The sequence below is a fragment of the Protopterus annectens genome, chromosome 9.part0 (genome assembly GCF_019279795.1).
Source record: "Protopterus annectens isolate FY-2018-M chromosome 9.part0, PAN1.0, whole genome shotgun sequence".
NCBI lineage: Eukaryota > Metazoa > Chordata > Ceratodontiformes > Protopteridae > Protopterus > Protopterus annectens.
The window spans coordinates 406,628,638-406,645,658 of NC_056743.1; the positions used below are offsets into that span (position 1 = coordinate 406,628,638).

The following is a 17,021-nucleotide window of genomic DNA, read 5'->3' on the forward strand; positions in this document are numbered from 1 at the left end:
ACCAGCTTGGACAATGACGGAGTCATATTTGTACTTGCTTTGGAGTGACCTGAGTGCTTGTGTTATGTGGCGGATCCTGGCACCCGACAGGCAGCTTACAGTGACCTTCTCCTTGTTCAGCCTGGTGAGTGGGACGTCAGTGTGTCTGACAATAGAGTCACCTATTACAAGTGTATTAGGTGTGTTGTTTAGCCTTAAGGGCTGTGACTGTGTGGCACACTGACTTTGTGAACTATGTGATACGTGGGTATTGTTGTGGGGTAGCGGTTGCTTGGATGTCTGCTTTGGAGGTCTCTGCTGCTTGGGCAGATTTTTATTTAGAGCCTCCGAGTATGTTTTTGTGTGTTTATGTGTTTGGTTTGCTGTTGCAATAGGTCTATGTGAGACTGGATTTGTGGTGTGTGTGGTTACCTTCTCCTCCTGACTGACTGCACCAGTACTGGGTTGAGAGCGCTCAGCCTCCAGTTTGGCTATATAGTTGCATCTCTCACATATATTTGAGCTTGTTAGGAGGAGGAGAGGGTGGTCTGTGTACATAAGGCAGTTGTAACATTGCCTCAAGATTCCCAGATTCACCAGTTGGACTGGAGAGTAAACCCAAAACTGACTTTTGGACATGCCAGAATAGTATAAGGAACTACATTTTGACTGATCAAAAAGGACCAATAGGGAGCCAAGTACTTAAAGGGAGTATAAGAGGGTGTAGTGCTTTAGTTTATTAGTGCTTACTTATAAGATTACTTATACGAGCAACTGCAGGGCTTTAGAATGAAAATGGAGTGCTTACTTTGAGATTTAGAACAGTTCTAAGGGAAAAAGTGAAGAGCAGACTTTGTGGAGCTGGGAATAGTTTAAACCCGTTTAAGCGGTGCTGCCCGATGCTGTGCTATGCGCAAAACCGCACAAATGCGGGTTTTAAAGCAGGGAAACTGAAAGAGATTGGAATTGACCCAAAACGGCCAATAAGCTACTAGTTTCAGGGCTGAGACCACTCCTCCAGGGACAGATGGGCTGCTCAAAGCTCCCCACTCTCACTGGTGAACAGAGAAGCTTCCTCCTATCCAAGTAAGGATATGGGCAACACAGGAAACTATACCACAGTCCGGAATTCAGCAAAACCTGAAATCTGGACTAATCTAGTTCAGCAAAGGCGGGAAAAGAGAATATTTTTTTGTTTGTTTTTTTTTTTTGTTTTTTTCAGGAAACAGCAGAAAAACACACAGAAAACACTGTAAATGCTATAAACAGGCTAGTGCACTTTAGTTTGTAGCCTACAAAAGTTATACAATGCAAAAATGACTTAAATTGATATAAAACAAGTGCATAAACTGTAAAAAGCAGAAGGCAAATGCAATTTAAACTTTTTAAAGCACAGATCAGTTAGAAATTCACTTTTTAGGTGGGAAAAGGCAGTCGGAGCAAAAAAAACAGAGAAAAAAATACTTAAATCTGGAAAAGTCTGTCTTGGGTCTCTCTGTTGCCTGTATCACTGTGCAGAGTTGTATACTGGTGCAAAACCGTGCAAATGCGGGTTTTAAAGCAGGGAAACTGAAAGAGATAGGAATTGACCCAAAACGGCCAATAAGCTACTAGTTTCAGGGCTGAGACCACTCCTCCAGGGACAGATAGGCTGTTCAAAGCTCCCCACTCTCACTGGTGAACAGAGAAGCTTCCTCCTATTCAAGTAAGGATATGGGCAACACAGGAAACTATACCACAGTCCGGAATTCAGCAAAATCTGAAATCTGGACTAATCTAGTTTAGCAAAGGCGGGAAAAGAGAATTTTTTTAGTTTTTTTTTTTTGTTTGTTTTTTTCAGGAAACAGCAGAAAAACACACAGAAAACACTGTAAATGCTATAAACAGGCTAGTGCACTTTAGTGTGTAGCCTACAAAAGTTATACAATACAAAAACGACTTAAATTGATATAAAGCAAGTGCAAAAACTGTAAGAAGCAGAAGGCAAATGCAATTTTAACTTTTTAAAGCACAGATCAGTTAGAAATTCACTTTTCAGGCGGGAAAAGGCAGTTGGAGCAAAAAACAGAGAAAAAAATACTTAAATCTGGAAAAGTCTCTCTTGGGTGTCTCTGTTGCCTGTATCACTCTGCAGGACACCACGAGGTGCTGTGCGGAGTTGTATACTGGCGCAAAACCGTGCAAATGCGGGTTTTAAATCAGGGAAACTGAAAGAGATGGGAATTGACCCAAAACTGAGAATAAGCTACTAGTTTCAGGGCTGAGACCACTCCTCCAGGGACAGATAGGCTGCTCAAAGCTCCCCACTCTCACTGGTGAACAGAGAAGCTTCCTCCTATCCAAGTAAGGATATGGGCAACACAGGAAACTATACCACAGTCCGGAATTCAGCAAAACCTGAAATCTGGACTAATGTAGTTCAGCAAAGGCGGGAAAAGAGAATTTTTTTTGTTTTTTCAGAAAACAGCAGAAAAACACACAGAAAATACTGTAAATGCTATAAACAGGCTAGCGCACTTTAGTGTGTAGCCTACATCAGTTATACAATACAAAAATGACTTAAATTGATATAAAACAAGTACACAAACTGTAAAAAGCAGAAGGCAAATGCAATTTAAACTTTTTAAAGCACAGATCAGTTAGAAATCCGCTTTTTAGGCGGGAAAAGGCAGTTGGAGCAAAAAAACAGAGAAAAAATACTTAAATCTGGAAAAGTCTCTCTTGGGACTCTCTGTTGCCTGTATCACTCTGCAGGACACCACGAGGAGCTGTGCGGAGTTGTATGCAATAACAAACCTTTTTAAATCACAGATTCGCTAAAAAAACTGGCGTTTTAGGCGGAATTAGTTAAGACAGCAAGAAAAGCAGAAAAGTGATACTTAATCACTCCAAAGTCACTCTTTTGTCTCTCTGCTGCTGTAGACACTGCAGAACATCTGGAAGGCACTTGCTGAGTGGAATACAAGCGTACAAAACTGTGCAAATGAGGTTTTTATAGCAGGGAAGTGAAAGAGACAGAAATTAGCCCAAAATGGCCAATAAACTACTAACTTCTGGTCTGAAACCACTCCTCCAGGGACAGATAGGCTGCTCAAAGTTCCCCTCTCTCACAGGTGAACAGAGAAACTTCCTTCTATCCAAGTAAAGTAATGACAACACAGTAACTTGTAACACAGCCCTGGATTCAGCATTAACCTGAAAACTGGACTATACTAGTTCAGAAAGGTGGGACACAAGTATGTATATATTTTTTTCAGAAAATAGAGCAGATACTATCAAAATTAGCCCAAAAAGGCCAATAAACTACTAACGTCTGGGCTGAAACCACTCCTCTAAGGACAGATAGCCTGCTCAAAGCTCCCCTCTCTCACAGGTGAACAGAGAAACTTCCTTCTATCCAAGTAAGGTATGGCAACACAGAAACTTGTAACACAGCCCTGGATTCAGCAATAATATGAAAACTGGACTATACTATTTCAGAAAGGCGAGGAACAAGTATATATATATATATATATATATATATATATATATATATATATATATATATATATTTTTTTTTCCCCCAGAAAATAGAGCAGATAAAATCAAAACAACACTTTACCCAATTAACCAGTTAAAAGCTTAAAACTGAGCACTGTTCCATCAGTCTTCAATCAGACAAGTTCTAACTGCACAGTCCTGCCACTAGGGTACAGAGAAACCTTCTCCAAAAAAGACGGCCTGGATCAATGCACAAGTTATACAAACAAAGCTAGATCCAGCCAGCCTGAATCTAGTCTATGCTACAGCAAACAAGGCATACCGATTTCAGAAAGAAACAGTTCAAGTAAGCATGCGCAATAAGCCTTTAACCAGAAATTCCCAGCTCAGAAGGGCAGAATCTAGCCTCTCCTCCCACAAGAGTGCAGACCACAAACCTTATTAATGTAAAATAACAGGCCTGAAGCCCAAGTCCTTAACCCAGAACTAATACACTTTTAGAATAACAGACACTGAGCTTTCAATCAGCAGTTCCCAACTTAGAAGGATGTACACTACCTGTCCTGCCACAACAGTGCAGACCACAAACCTTCTTAATATAAAACAACTGGTTTGAAGCCCAAGTGCTTAAACCAAGGGCCTTAGAATAACAGTTACAATTTAATCAGGCTACTAACAAGTAGTAATAAAAGCAGCAGAATAAATTCAATTGAGTATGTTTAAGAAGAGGCAAAAGCAAAATAAGGTAGTAAAGTAGGAAGAAACACAAATATAGTAAGGCAGATGAAGTGCAAATTTTTTTTTTTTTTTTGAGACGGAGGAAACAGAGCAGATTAAGATACTATAGGGGAATGCCCTTCCCAAGTGCTCTTTCTGTACACCTCAGAGGAGATGGGACTGGTAGGAGTATCCAAAATCAAAATATGATCTCACTGTACTCAGTTGAGTGAGCAAATGAGATGGGTCCAGGAGGAGTGTGCAAAAAGAGATTTACAGCAGGGGTGGGCAATTCCAAAGCCACCAAGATTAACACCACAGCAAGAAACAGGGAGGGGGTGGAGAACTAACTGCAGAGAGACAGAGACATAATATTTACTGAATCAAAGACACACAATATTTACTGACATAAATCTTAAATAAGTGCAGAAAAATATACTTAAATCAGCTTGTGTCCAGCTGATATATGCAGACAAGTCTCAGTAGCCAGCAACTCGATTTAAAATGATTACTAGAAATATAACCAACACAGATTTTAATGTTACCAGAAACCCCCCAAGCTAACTAACAAAGGAATTTCAAAGCAGTCTAACAACTTTCAGTGAGCTCAGATAACTGCAGAGAGACATAGACACAATATTTACTGAATCAAAGACACACAATATTTACTGACTCAAATCTTAAATAAGTGCAGAAAAATATACTTAAATCAGCATGTATCCAGTTGATAAATGCAGACAAGTCTCAGTAGCCAGCAACTCGATTTAAAATGATTACTAGAAATGTAACCAACACAGATTTTAATGTTAGCAGAAACCCCCAAGCTAACTAACACTAACAAAGGAATTTCAAAGCAGTCTAACAACTTTCAGTGAGCTCAGATAACTGCAGAGAGACAGAGACACAAAATTTACTGAATCAAAGACACACAATATTTATTGATTTAAATCTCAAATAAGTGTAGAAAAATATACTTAAATCAGCTTGTGTCCAGTTGATATATGCAGACAAGTCTCAGTAGCCAGCAACTCTATTTAAAATGATTGATATATATCTATGTATGTATAGATATATATAGATATGTAGATATATATATATATATATATATATATATATATATATATATATATATATATATATATATATATGTGTGTGTATGGGGGATGTCATATCCCCCCATATCATGGGTTGCATGGGGATTATATATTAACTGTGAGACTGATGGGTCACAGGGTATTGTTCCCTACTCCAAGGGCACATTAATTTCATCCGTGAAAGATGTGCATGGTGGTTATATCCTAAATGTAAGACAGATATATCTTAGAGTATTGTTCCCTACTCAAAGGGCACATACATTTTATAGACAATATATGTGGGAGTCATAGCTCCCAATGTCAGGAGATGCATAGGGGTTATATACTATGAGACTGCAGTTTATAGTATATATGATGGGGGGATGGTCATAGCTTACCACGTCAGGAGGTGCATGGGGGTTATATACTAACTGTAAGACTGATGTATCAATGTATTATTCCCTACTGTAAAGGCACATCAGTTTCATAGTTAGAATATGAAGGTGTCATAGCTCCCCATGTCAGGAGGTGCATGGGGGTTATATACTTAGAATATGTAAGTGTCATAGCTCCCCATGTCAGGAGATGCATGGGGGTTATATACTTAGAATATGTAGGTGTCATAGCTCCCCATGTCAGGAGGTGCATGGGGGTTATATACTAACTGTAAGACTGATGTATCTCAGTGTATTATTCCCTACTGTAAAGGCACATCAGTTTCATAGTTAGAATATGAAGGTGTCATAGCTCCCCATGTCAGGAGGTGCATGGGAGTTATATACTAACTGTAAGACTGATGTATCTCAGTGTATTATTCCCTACTGTAAAGGCACATCAGTTTCATAGTTAGAATATGAAGGTGTCATAGCTCCCCATGTCAGGAGGTGCATGGGGGTTATATACAAACTGTAAGACTGATGTATCTCAGTGTATTATTCCCTACTGTAAAGGCACATCAGTTTCATAGTTAGAATATGTAGGTGTCATAGATCCCCATGTCAGGAGGTGCATAGGGGGCTATATACTTAGAATATGTAGGTGCCATAGCTCCCCATGTCAGGAGGTGCATCGGGGTTATATACTTAGAATATGTAGGTGTCATAGCTCCCCATGTCAGGAGATGCATGGGGTTATATACTTATAATATGTAGGTGTCATAGCTCCCCATGTCAGGAGGTGCATGGGGGTTATATACTAACTGTAAGACTGATGTATCTTAGTGTATTATTCCCTACTGTAAAGGCACATCAGTTTCACAGTTAGAATATTTGGGTGTCATAGCTCCCCATGTCAGGAGGTGCATGGGGATTATGCACTAAGTGTGAGACTAATGTATCTCAGAGTATTGTTCCCTACTGCAGCATATATCAATTTTTATATATAGCATATATTGGGTCACAGCTCTTCATGGTGCATTTGGGCATTTTAAAATTCACAGTTGTGCAATCACATGCTCAATTTCAAAGGATTGGCACTTACGTTGTCTTGTCACCCACTTCTGTTAAGGGACACCAGGCAGTGCAAAGGTCTCTCAAAGCAGTGCATCCTACTTAATGCATTATAAGATACCTCATTATCGATATGGATAATACTGTAGTAAAAATAAAAATGGTTGAAACCCTTAAATAAGGGTTTGTGTTTCAGTATAGAGTCTCCTATAAATGCTTATTCTTCTCCACACTTTCCTTGCCCTCTTTCTCTTTAGTCAGACTTATTAACTGCAAATAATAGAGGAATGTGGACATTGGTGATGGGGAAGGGGGAGACCCTACCCAGTCCCAACCTAACTGTAAACAATTTGAAAATGCATGCATTTACCAACAAAATTCTATCCAGCTAAAGTTAACTGCTGTGCTAAACCTGCAGGTGTTGACAGAACAGACATGGTAAATGTAAGTCTATGAATCTGAAAAGTTTCTTTCCTTTGGTTGTATTAGTTATTCTCTGCAGCCTACTGCTGCTAGAACGTTTGCGTAGAGTAATACACATATTACCGGAGAAAGATAACGGCTAGCAGGAGACATGCTATCATAAATGCTGTGCATTCAGATGTTTGAATTATTAAGGTCAGAGAAGCCTGTTCTAGGGAAAGTATGCGAAGATGCGCCATTGCTTATAATATAATATAGTATATATATATATATATATATATATATATATATATATATATATATATATTTGTGTGTGTGTGTGTGTGTGTGTGTGTATATATATATATATATATATATATATATATATATATATATATATATATATTTATATATATATAGGTAATAAACATAGCTGTAAATCTGGGGACGGGGATTTCAATTTCCCAGCTCCAATATGTATACTGCATAAGTGTGAGTCATTTATAACCTTATTGTTTGACACAATGGCTTATGTATTATGCATGGATAAAAGGTGAAAAATATTTGATTATAGCCACAGCTTAAAAACTGGTGCATAACAGAAAGTTCCACAGACAGTAAACTATGAGTAAAATGGTTGTGTTTACTGACTATATAGCTTAATATAAATGGTGTTAAGCTTCAAAATGATCCACAGCTTGCAAAAATGGGTTTGATTCCCTTTGATGTCAGTTGTGTACAATGTGACTTTGTGCAAGCTCCAGTAATAAATCATTGCTTCCAGTGCGCCTTTAAGACAGCTTTATCACAATTTACCTGCATAGTAAAAGGAATATGTTATTCTGAAGGATAAGGTGTCATCCTTAATGACGTGTTGTTAACATAATCTCCAGAACTCTGCTTAAATAAGATAGTCATTTCAGTGCCTTCAGGTTGACCAACGCAGAGCCTCAACAGATATAATTAGTACAATTTCACCCACTGCTGAACTTTTTGCAGAACTACACTCATCATTAACACACCCAAATAACTATTGACTAAAGTTGCTCTAGTAGTCATAAACCTCATTTTAAATGTAACATTCTTTAGATGAATAGCTGCTGCTTTAAGAAGTATTCACTGAAATTTATTTCATTTTTGAAATGTAAGAAAATATTTCTTGATATACCAGCTTTTGAACATTTGCTTCATAATAATTAACATAAGCAACAGATTTCAAAATAATTAATACATTTCTCAGGGGTGGTAGATACAGGCTATTATACAACGACCCCCCATTAATATTCTAAAACGTGCATGCTGATTGGTCAGCGTGCACGTTGTAAATCAAAGACTTATACTAATGGAAAAAGGTCTGGTCGCCCGGTCGCCCAGACTTTTTCCATTAGTATAAGACTTTTTTTTTTTTTTTTTTTTTTTTTTTTTGGACAGCAACGGAGAACGGAAGAGCTCCGTTGCTGTTATCTCGCTATGTTAAATGAGTTTAACATAGCGAGATATCTTAAAAAAAAGCAACGGAGATCTTCCTTTCTCAGTTGCTTTTTTTAAAGCTGTCTCCCTATGTTAAACTCTTAACATAGCGAGACAAGTTTTTAAAAGCAACGGAGATCTTCCTTTCTCCATTGCTTCCAGAAACACAGTTCTGATGTACATCGTAACCATACACATGTGCAGTGCATCAGAACTGCCGCAGAATACTGGACAGCTGCGGAAGGGCAGCAAGGACAATGCCATTATTTAAGAAAAGTAAGTATTTTCTTTCTTAAATAATGTCATTGTATAATAGCAATAACCCACTTCTGGGTGTGGGTAATGCTGGATTTACCCATGGTTGACTTTGTTTGGCCACTCGGGCTTCGCCCTCGTGACCAAACCACACCAACCGTGGGTAAATCCAGCATTAACCACACTCAGGCGTGGGTTATTGCTTAAGGAATCATTAAGAAATAGTATATAACACAGCACTAATGTGGAAAGGTTGTTAGCTTGGTATATACCAATAAACTGTGCAGATGCAACTATAATTCTGCATAATGCTCAATAGTGGCCATGTTTTGTACAAAGAGGTACTGTATGTACTGTACAAATAAATGCATGCATACTTAGTATACACTGTGCATAACAACTGCGCAGACAAATGTTTACACTGTGCATAACAACTGTGTAGACAAATGTAGTATACAGTGTGCATAACATTAAACCAATGCAACAGCAAGTACAGTGTCACACTCAAGTCATTATAGTAACGCCCCTAGGTTTACTGAATAATCTCACAAAAGATAGCAGTGACAAAGATACCACTTAAATGCCAAAATAAGTAGTAAAGGTTAACGTACCTAATAGTGAAACAAAAATTAAGGAAATAAATTGCTGTTTGAGCTAATACTTTATGTAGAGTGCTGCAAATACATGCATATATACGTACATTCACACACACTCACATAGACATGTATGTATGCATGTGTGTGTACATGCATGCACTGCAGTTAGTTCAACAGTTAAGTTCATGGCTGAGGCACCTTACATGCAGACTTTCTTGTGTCTGCAATTGTTTTTCACTAATGTGTCTGTTTTCCTTTTACATCTCAAAGACATGGGTAAAAAAGCCACGTGCCAAACTGGGTCACATGTATATGCATTATGACATGAAATCTACTGTTTGTTAAGCTCCAGCCCACCACCCCAACCACAATGACCTGAATTTGAAAAATCAGCTACTGAATAAAGATGGACATAATTGTGTGTATGTGCATTTTATACATGATTCCATATCGTTTTATATACGTGTGTGTGTGTGTGTGTGTGTATATATATATATATATATATATATATATAGATATATATCTGATAACACCGACACGCGAAAACACTGACAACGAAATCACCGACACCACAAAACCGAAAGTTTAAAAACACGAAACTTCACATGCCCGACAAACCACAATCCTGACAATCAACAAACAAAACAAATCCCCTGTCCAAAAAGCACACACACACAAAACACAAGCACACCAAAAACCTTGCAAACCTACACAAAACCTTACATACACAACTATCTATGCACTAACCTTAACCCAAACCCTAACCCTAAGGTCCGTCACTATTGCACACTCACCTAACCCGCACCCTAACCCTAACTCACTCAATCCGCCCCTAACCCTAACCTCACACTTACCTTAACATGTCTGTGTTCTCAGCGTCGGGATTTTCAACTGTCGATCATCTCCGTTGTCGATCTTCCAGTGTCGGTGTTCTCGTCGGCTGCGTTTTGCAGTTTCAGCGTTATCAGGTAGACCCATATATATATATATATATATATATATATATATATATATATATATATATGTGTGTGTGTGTGTGTGTGTGTGTGTGTGTGTGTATGTGTATGTATATGTATATATATATATATATATATATATATGTATATATATATATATATATAAATAAATATATATATAAATAAATATAAATAAATATAAATAGTGGCTGCCATTAATTTAAACGGTGAATGCATTGCTTCTGTGATAATTTTTCTGGTAGCTTTTGGTGGTGAAAAAGGCCATATTAAAATTCATGAGTTTTCTCCTTTCTCTGCAGTTATGTGACCATGGTGTTTATTTAAGCTATGGTGCTGTGGGGGGCTTAATAAAAGCAAACTTTTTCATAGTTTTCAGTGATTGGAACTATAACACATTTGTTTACATTTGTAATTACATATTTAAGATTTTTTTTGTTTCGATTAATGTAATCACTGATGAACGTTTTTGAGTTATTTTCAGTTGAAAGTCCATCAGTGATTATTAAGAATACACTTGTATACTGTGCACACATATACCATGCATGTATATATAAACATACACACAAGGGGGTGTGTGTGTGTGTATATGTATGTGTGTATATATATATATATATATATATATATATATATATATATATATATATATATATGTGTGTGTGTGTGCGTGCATATGTTTGCGTGTGTATATGTATGTATGTGTCTCCCTGACAACACCGACGCACTACAACACCGACAACGAAATCACCGACACCACATAACCAAAAGTTCACAAACACAAAACCTCACATGCCCGACACACCACAATCCCGACAATCAACAAACAAAACAAATCCCCTGTCCAAAAAGCACACACACAACACAAGCACACCAAAATCCTTACAAACCCATACTAAACCTTACATACACAACTATCTATAACCTTAACCCAAACCCTAACCCTAAGGTCCGTCACTATCGCACACTCACCTAACCCGCGCCCTAACCCTAACTCACTTAACCCGCCCCCTAACCCTAAAGACTGTCACTATCGCACACTCACCTAACCCGCGCCCTAACCCTAACTCACTTAACCCACCCCTATCCCTAGAGTCCGTCAACATCGCACACTTACCTTACTCGCACCATAAACCTAACGTCCGTCACTACCGCATACTTACACAGCCTTTTCACATGTCGGTGTTCTCATCGTCGGCGTTGTCAGCTTTCGGCGTTGTCAGGTAGACCCGTATGTGTGTGTATATATATATATATATATATATATATATATATATATGTATTACAGATCACCCACCATGTCCCAGGACCCCCACTCCACATTCCTGGAAACACTGGGAAACATAAAGGTCCTACCCAACACCCTGATATTGGGTGATTTCAGTTATCCAAGCATTAACTGGGAGAACTACCCAAGTACGAACTCCCTGGCCCAACATTTCCTAGAATTTATAAACTTAAACGCCCTGGATCAACTGGTTAACACCCCCACCAGAGGTGACAACATATTGGACCTGGTCATCACCAACATGGGCGACCGGTGTTACACACCGGAGGTCAACCCCTCACTGGTTAGATCTGACCATAAACTAATCAATCTGGATATCCACATTTCACCACCATCCCCGGTCAAAGAAACCACCGTGAAAAACTTTTCAAAAGCAAACTTCACATTACTTAAGACCAAGGTAGGAAGTTTCAAAGCCCCCATGCTAAAGGATAACGCTGTCCAAGCTGCAAAATCCTTTACTAATGCACTCTACGGGCACCTACAAGAATGCATGGATTGTGCTATCCCAAACAAAACCAAGACTCACTCCTCCAAGAAAAGGAAACCAGTCTGGTGGACCCCTGCCATAAACAAGCTGTACAATAGAAGGAGGAAACTAGTACAGAAAAGAGTAAAATCCCAAGAAGGGAAGACATCCCTGATCAGTATCAGCAAGAAACTACGTTCCCTCATAAAATCATCCAAGGCTTGCTTCGAAAGAAAAATTGCCATGGACTCCAAAGATAACCACAAGGCATTCTTTAGCTATGTCAAGAATCTAAGTGGCAATTCTCAGATCTGCTCGGAGTTAGTGCAGAATGGCACAAAATATACTGAACCGACCGATATAGCCAACATCCTGGCAGACAGGTTCAGTGCAAACTTCACCCCCCTCTCACCCCCAAAAGGGCCCATAACTATGCCAGAAGAATGTAGTGCCCCTGAAATCACAGACACTCAGGTTAAAACAGCCCTTTTCAAAGCCAAAAACACAGCATCACTGGGACCGGACAGTGTCCCAGGCTGCGTCCTACATGAGCTCAAAGATGAACTAACCCCTCACCTAAACACACTGTTTAAACTCAGCCTTTCCACAGGCTACATGCCCACAGAGTGGCACACAGCAACGGTTATTCCGCTCCACAAAGGTGGAGCCACAACGGACCCCTGGAACTATCACCCTATAAGCCTGACTAGCTTGGTCTGCAAAGCTATGGAGTACATCATCATGGATCTCATTAACAGAGACATTGGAAACCTCCAAAGACTGGACCCAACCCAGTTCGGCTTTGTTAAGGGCAGATCAAGCCTCCTAAACCTGGTGGACTTCTTTGAGACAGTTACCATGGCTATAGACGAGGGAAAGGTGGTCTACACAGTCTACCTAGACCTCGCAAAGGCCTTCAACACTATTCCCCACTCAGGTATTATAGACAAGCTCACCAGCCTGAACATAAACTCCTACGTCATGGACAGAACCCACATGGTAAGAGTTGCAGGAGCTAGGTCTGACTCTAAACCTGTTACAAGTGGCGTTCCCCAGGGAACAATCCTAGGACCCCTCCTGTTCGGCATATACTTCTCAGAGGTACAGGCAAGCACAGGAGGACTATGGCTCACCAAGTTTGCAGATGACTGCAAACTAGGGGCTATAATTGACTCTCCATCTGACACAGACATCCTGCAAAAGGGTCTCACTGAGACAGATACCTGGTGTCAAAACCATGGTCTCAAGCTAAATGCCAAAAAGTGCATAGTCATCCCCTTTGGAAAAAAAAAGTACCCACAAACTACCACATAATTGGTAGCCCCCTAAATACAGAAGACGTAATAAGGGATCTGGGGACCCAAGTAGATAGTAACCTCTCCTTTGATAATCACATTGCCAAAGTGGTTAGCAAATCCTTCTATGTGGCCCACCTAATCACAAAAGGGTTTGCATCCAGATCGAAAGAGGTCATTGGGCCCCTCTACGCATCACTCATCAGACCCATCATAGAGTACAATGCTCCATTTGGGATGTACCTTACAAGACACCTGCAACAACTGGAAAGATCACAGAAGTTCCTCACCAAGAGGATCACTGGCCGCAAGCAGATGCCCTATGCAGCTCGACTGAAGAAACTCCAGCTGTTCTCGGTTGCATACCGCCTACTCAGAGGTGATCTCTGCCTGACATACAAGGCCATGTCCAACCTAGAATTGATGGACATGCTCCACCTAAAGAAAACCATATCCCTTCGAGCCACATGCTACAGGGATCTAAACCTCACCACAACAATAAGTAGGACGTGCTGGAGGGATAGATTCCTGTCCCAGAGACTTCCCATGCTGTGGAACAATATTCCAATCTACATTAGGCAGAGCTTCTCGCTAACCCTCTTCAAGAGAAACCTTGACGAGTGGATGGGAAACAGAAAGTGTACCCCAGGGATCACTTCAGTGGCTCTGCTGGACAGAGGCACAGGGAACTAATCTAAAGGGGCGGCGAAAGCCAACACATTCCGGCTAGGCTTATAAATGCCTTTGGGCAAATAGCCTAGTACCTCCCTATGAACCTATATATAGATGTATATAAATAGTCTAGATAGATATCTAAATATCTATATATCTGTATACACACACACATATATATATATATATATATATATATATATATATATATATATATATAGGTCCGCTTCTAAATCTTGAAAACTCATAATCTTGAAATTCAAAATACTGAGTCCAAAATCTTGAAAGTTCAAAATACTGAAAACTCAGAATATTCCAGCAGAACTACATAACAAAACATATTACTCTTCAACTATAAGCAGGGGGGCAAACCCCCACACCCCCTGCTACTTAAAGATATCAACTCCAAGATCGCACTCCGCAGAAGAAAATGGCAAACATACCATTACGTGCTTCATGAGTGCCTGTTGTAACCTTAATCATGTTCCCTTTTAGTTTGCTATACAACAACATAACTCATCTTAGTGTAGTAGAGTGCGATCTCGGAGTTGATATATTTAAGTAGCACGGAGTGTGTGTGGTGTAGCCCCCCACGTGGGGGGTGCAGGGGGGCCTGCCCCCCTGCTAATAGTTGTAATAAACTAATATGCTTTGGGTTTTATTTGTTTCTCTCTGTACTTCTGGTGGCGTATAGTAAGTGTTAGTATCCTGTAGTTTTTTTCAATGTTATGAAATTCAATATTTTGAGTTTTTAGTATTTTGAACTTTCAACATCCGCGGTGGTGCAGCGGTAGCATTGCTGCCTCACAGCAAGAGGTTCTCCTGTTCGATTCTCAGCTGGGGTGCGGGGAGTGCCTTCTGTGTGGAGTCTGCATGTCCTCCCAGCGGTTGGGTGGGCATTCGAAAGACATGCGTAAATGGGCATGCCTTCGTTGAAGGTTGAACGTCGAGCTGGCACCTCGGCGTTCATGAAAATCTACTGCCAATCATTAGCGGACCGGAGTTCCGCTGTGGCGACCCCTAACCGGGAAAAGCCGAAAGACAGCAACAAGTATTTTGAACTTTCGACATTTTGGACTCAGTATTTTGAATGTCAAGATTATGAGCTTTCAAGATTTAGAAGCGGACCCATATGTATATGTGTGTGTATATATATATGTATGTATATATATATATGTATGTATATATATATATATATATATATATATATATATGTATATATATATATATATATATATATATATATATATATATATATATATATATAGATAGATATGTGTGTGTGTGTGTGTGTGTGTGTGTGTGTGTGTGTTTTGTGTGTGTATATGTATATAATATGTGTGTGTGTGTGTGGAATTAGCATGTTTACTGAAAACACTGTGAGCAAAGTTGTAAAAAGAAACACTTTAAGCTGAATAGCTGCTCAAAACATCTACAGTTGCTTCCTTCTTTAAAAGCAGAAAGGTTTTTTGAAGTACAACTTTTTTTTTTTTTGCTCTACAAGTTAGAATTGAAAAATGCTGAACGTGGGTAAAGGACATAGTTTCTGAGGAAGAGACCTTTTGATTTTTTGCTCCCTAACTTAAGGGTTGAGGGGAATCAGATTGTGAAGAGCACTGGTTGCATGATAACCCAGCAATGGCTCTGATAAATGCTGAGTAGAATGGCAGCAGTGAGCAGCTGCGGAAAGGAAACAGCAAGACAAGACTATGGCAGTGGTCAGTCAGCAGAGTAGTCTGTTCATTGCTACGACTATGGCATTGGTCAGTCAGCAGAGTAGTCTGTTCATTGCTACGACTATGGCAGTGGTCAGTCAGCAGCGTAGTCTGTTCATTGCTACAACTATGCCAGTGGTCAGTCAGCAGAGTAGTGTATTCATTGCTATGACTATGCCAGTGGTCAGTCAGCAGAGTAGTCTGTTCATTGCTACGACTATGGTAGAGGTCAGTTAGCAGAGTAGTCTGTTCATTGTTACAACTATGGCAGTGGTCAGTCAGCAGAGTAGTCTATTCATCGCTAGAAATCTTGATGAGTGGATGGGAAATAGAAAATTCACTCCGGGGATAACTCCACTGGCTCTACTCGGCAGAGGCACTGGGAACTAAGGTCGGGTGGCATGATGCCAGGGTAATCCTATGGCTAGGCTGGTAAAGGCTCAAGGGCCATTTGCCTAGTACACACCTATGAACCTGTACTTGCACAATTATCATCCAGATTGATTGCTCTGTCTTATTTTTTCAGTTTATCTTCATTCTTAGCTTTTTCCCCTGTCTATTTAAAATATAACTGGTCAAGACTCCACTGTTACAAGTGAGGAGTGTGGAAATAACTGATTTAAGCTAGGGGCCTGTGAACTGCTAGGCCCCAGAAGTCATAGGGTTCTAGATGCTATGAGGTGCATGTCAAGACCTTTTTTTATAACCTTTTCGTCCAGTGAAGGCCTAAACAAAAGTGACAAGTAAAAAAAGAAATTGTCTTATTTTTTTTCAAGGAAAAATACATAGTGTCTGATGCTTAATGTTTAAAGCTAACAATATAGTAGTTCCTAATACAGACAGATGACATATGCTTGCAACGATATATAAATCCTATCTGGGAATAATACCTGCTTCTCTAACCTTCCAGAAAGGATAGCTACATTATTTGTGCTCTCTGGTGTTACACTGATATAAAACTAAAATCACAAATAGGTACAGAATTGCATCATACACTTGGGGGTCTGGGGATGGAAACAAGAGTACCTGAATCAAAACCTACACAAAGACAGTGATTATTTTCAGATCCCACACAGAAGGAATCACAACCAAAAACTTAGCCAGAGAACCAAGTGTTGTCAGGCAGCAGTGCTATTCACTGCATCACTCTGCCAAATTATCAGTTGCTATTACACTCATCCTTCCCAGACT

The 17,021-nt window shown here is 39.6% G+C and overlaps 1 protein-coding gene across 7 annotated transcripts in view; it reads left to right on the forward strand.

The window, feature by feature from the left end:
• Positions 1-17,021, forward strand: part of DMTN (dematin actin binding protein) — a 1,900,252-nt gene that overhangs the window by 971,296 nt on the left and 911,935 nt on the right. The window lies entirely within an intron of this gene.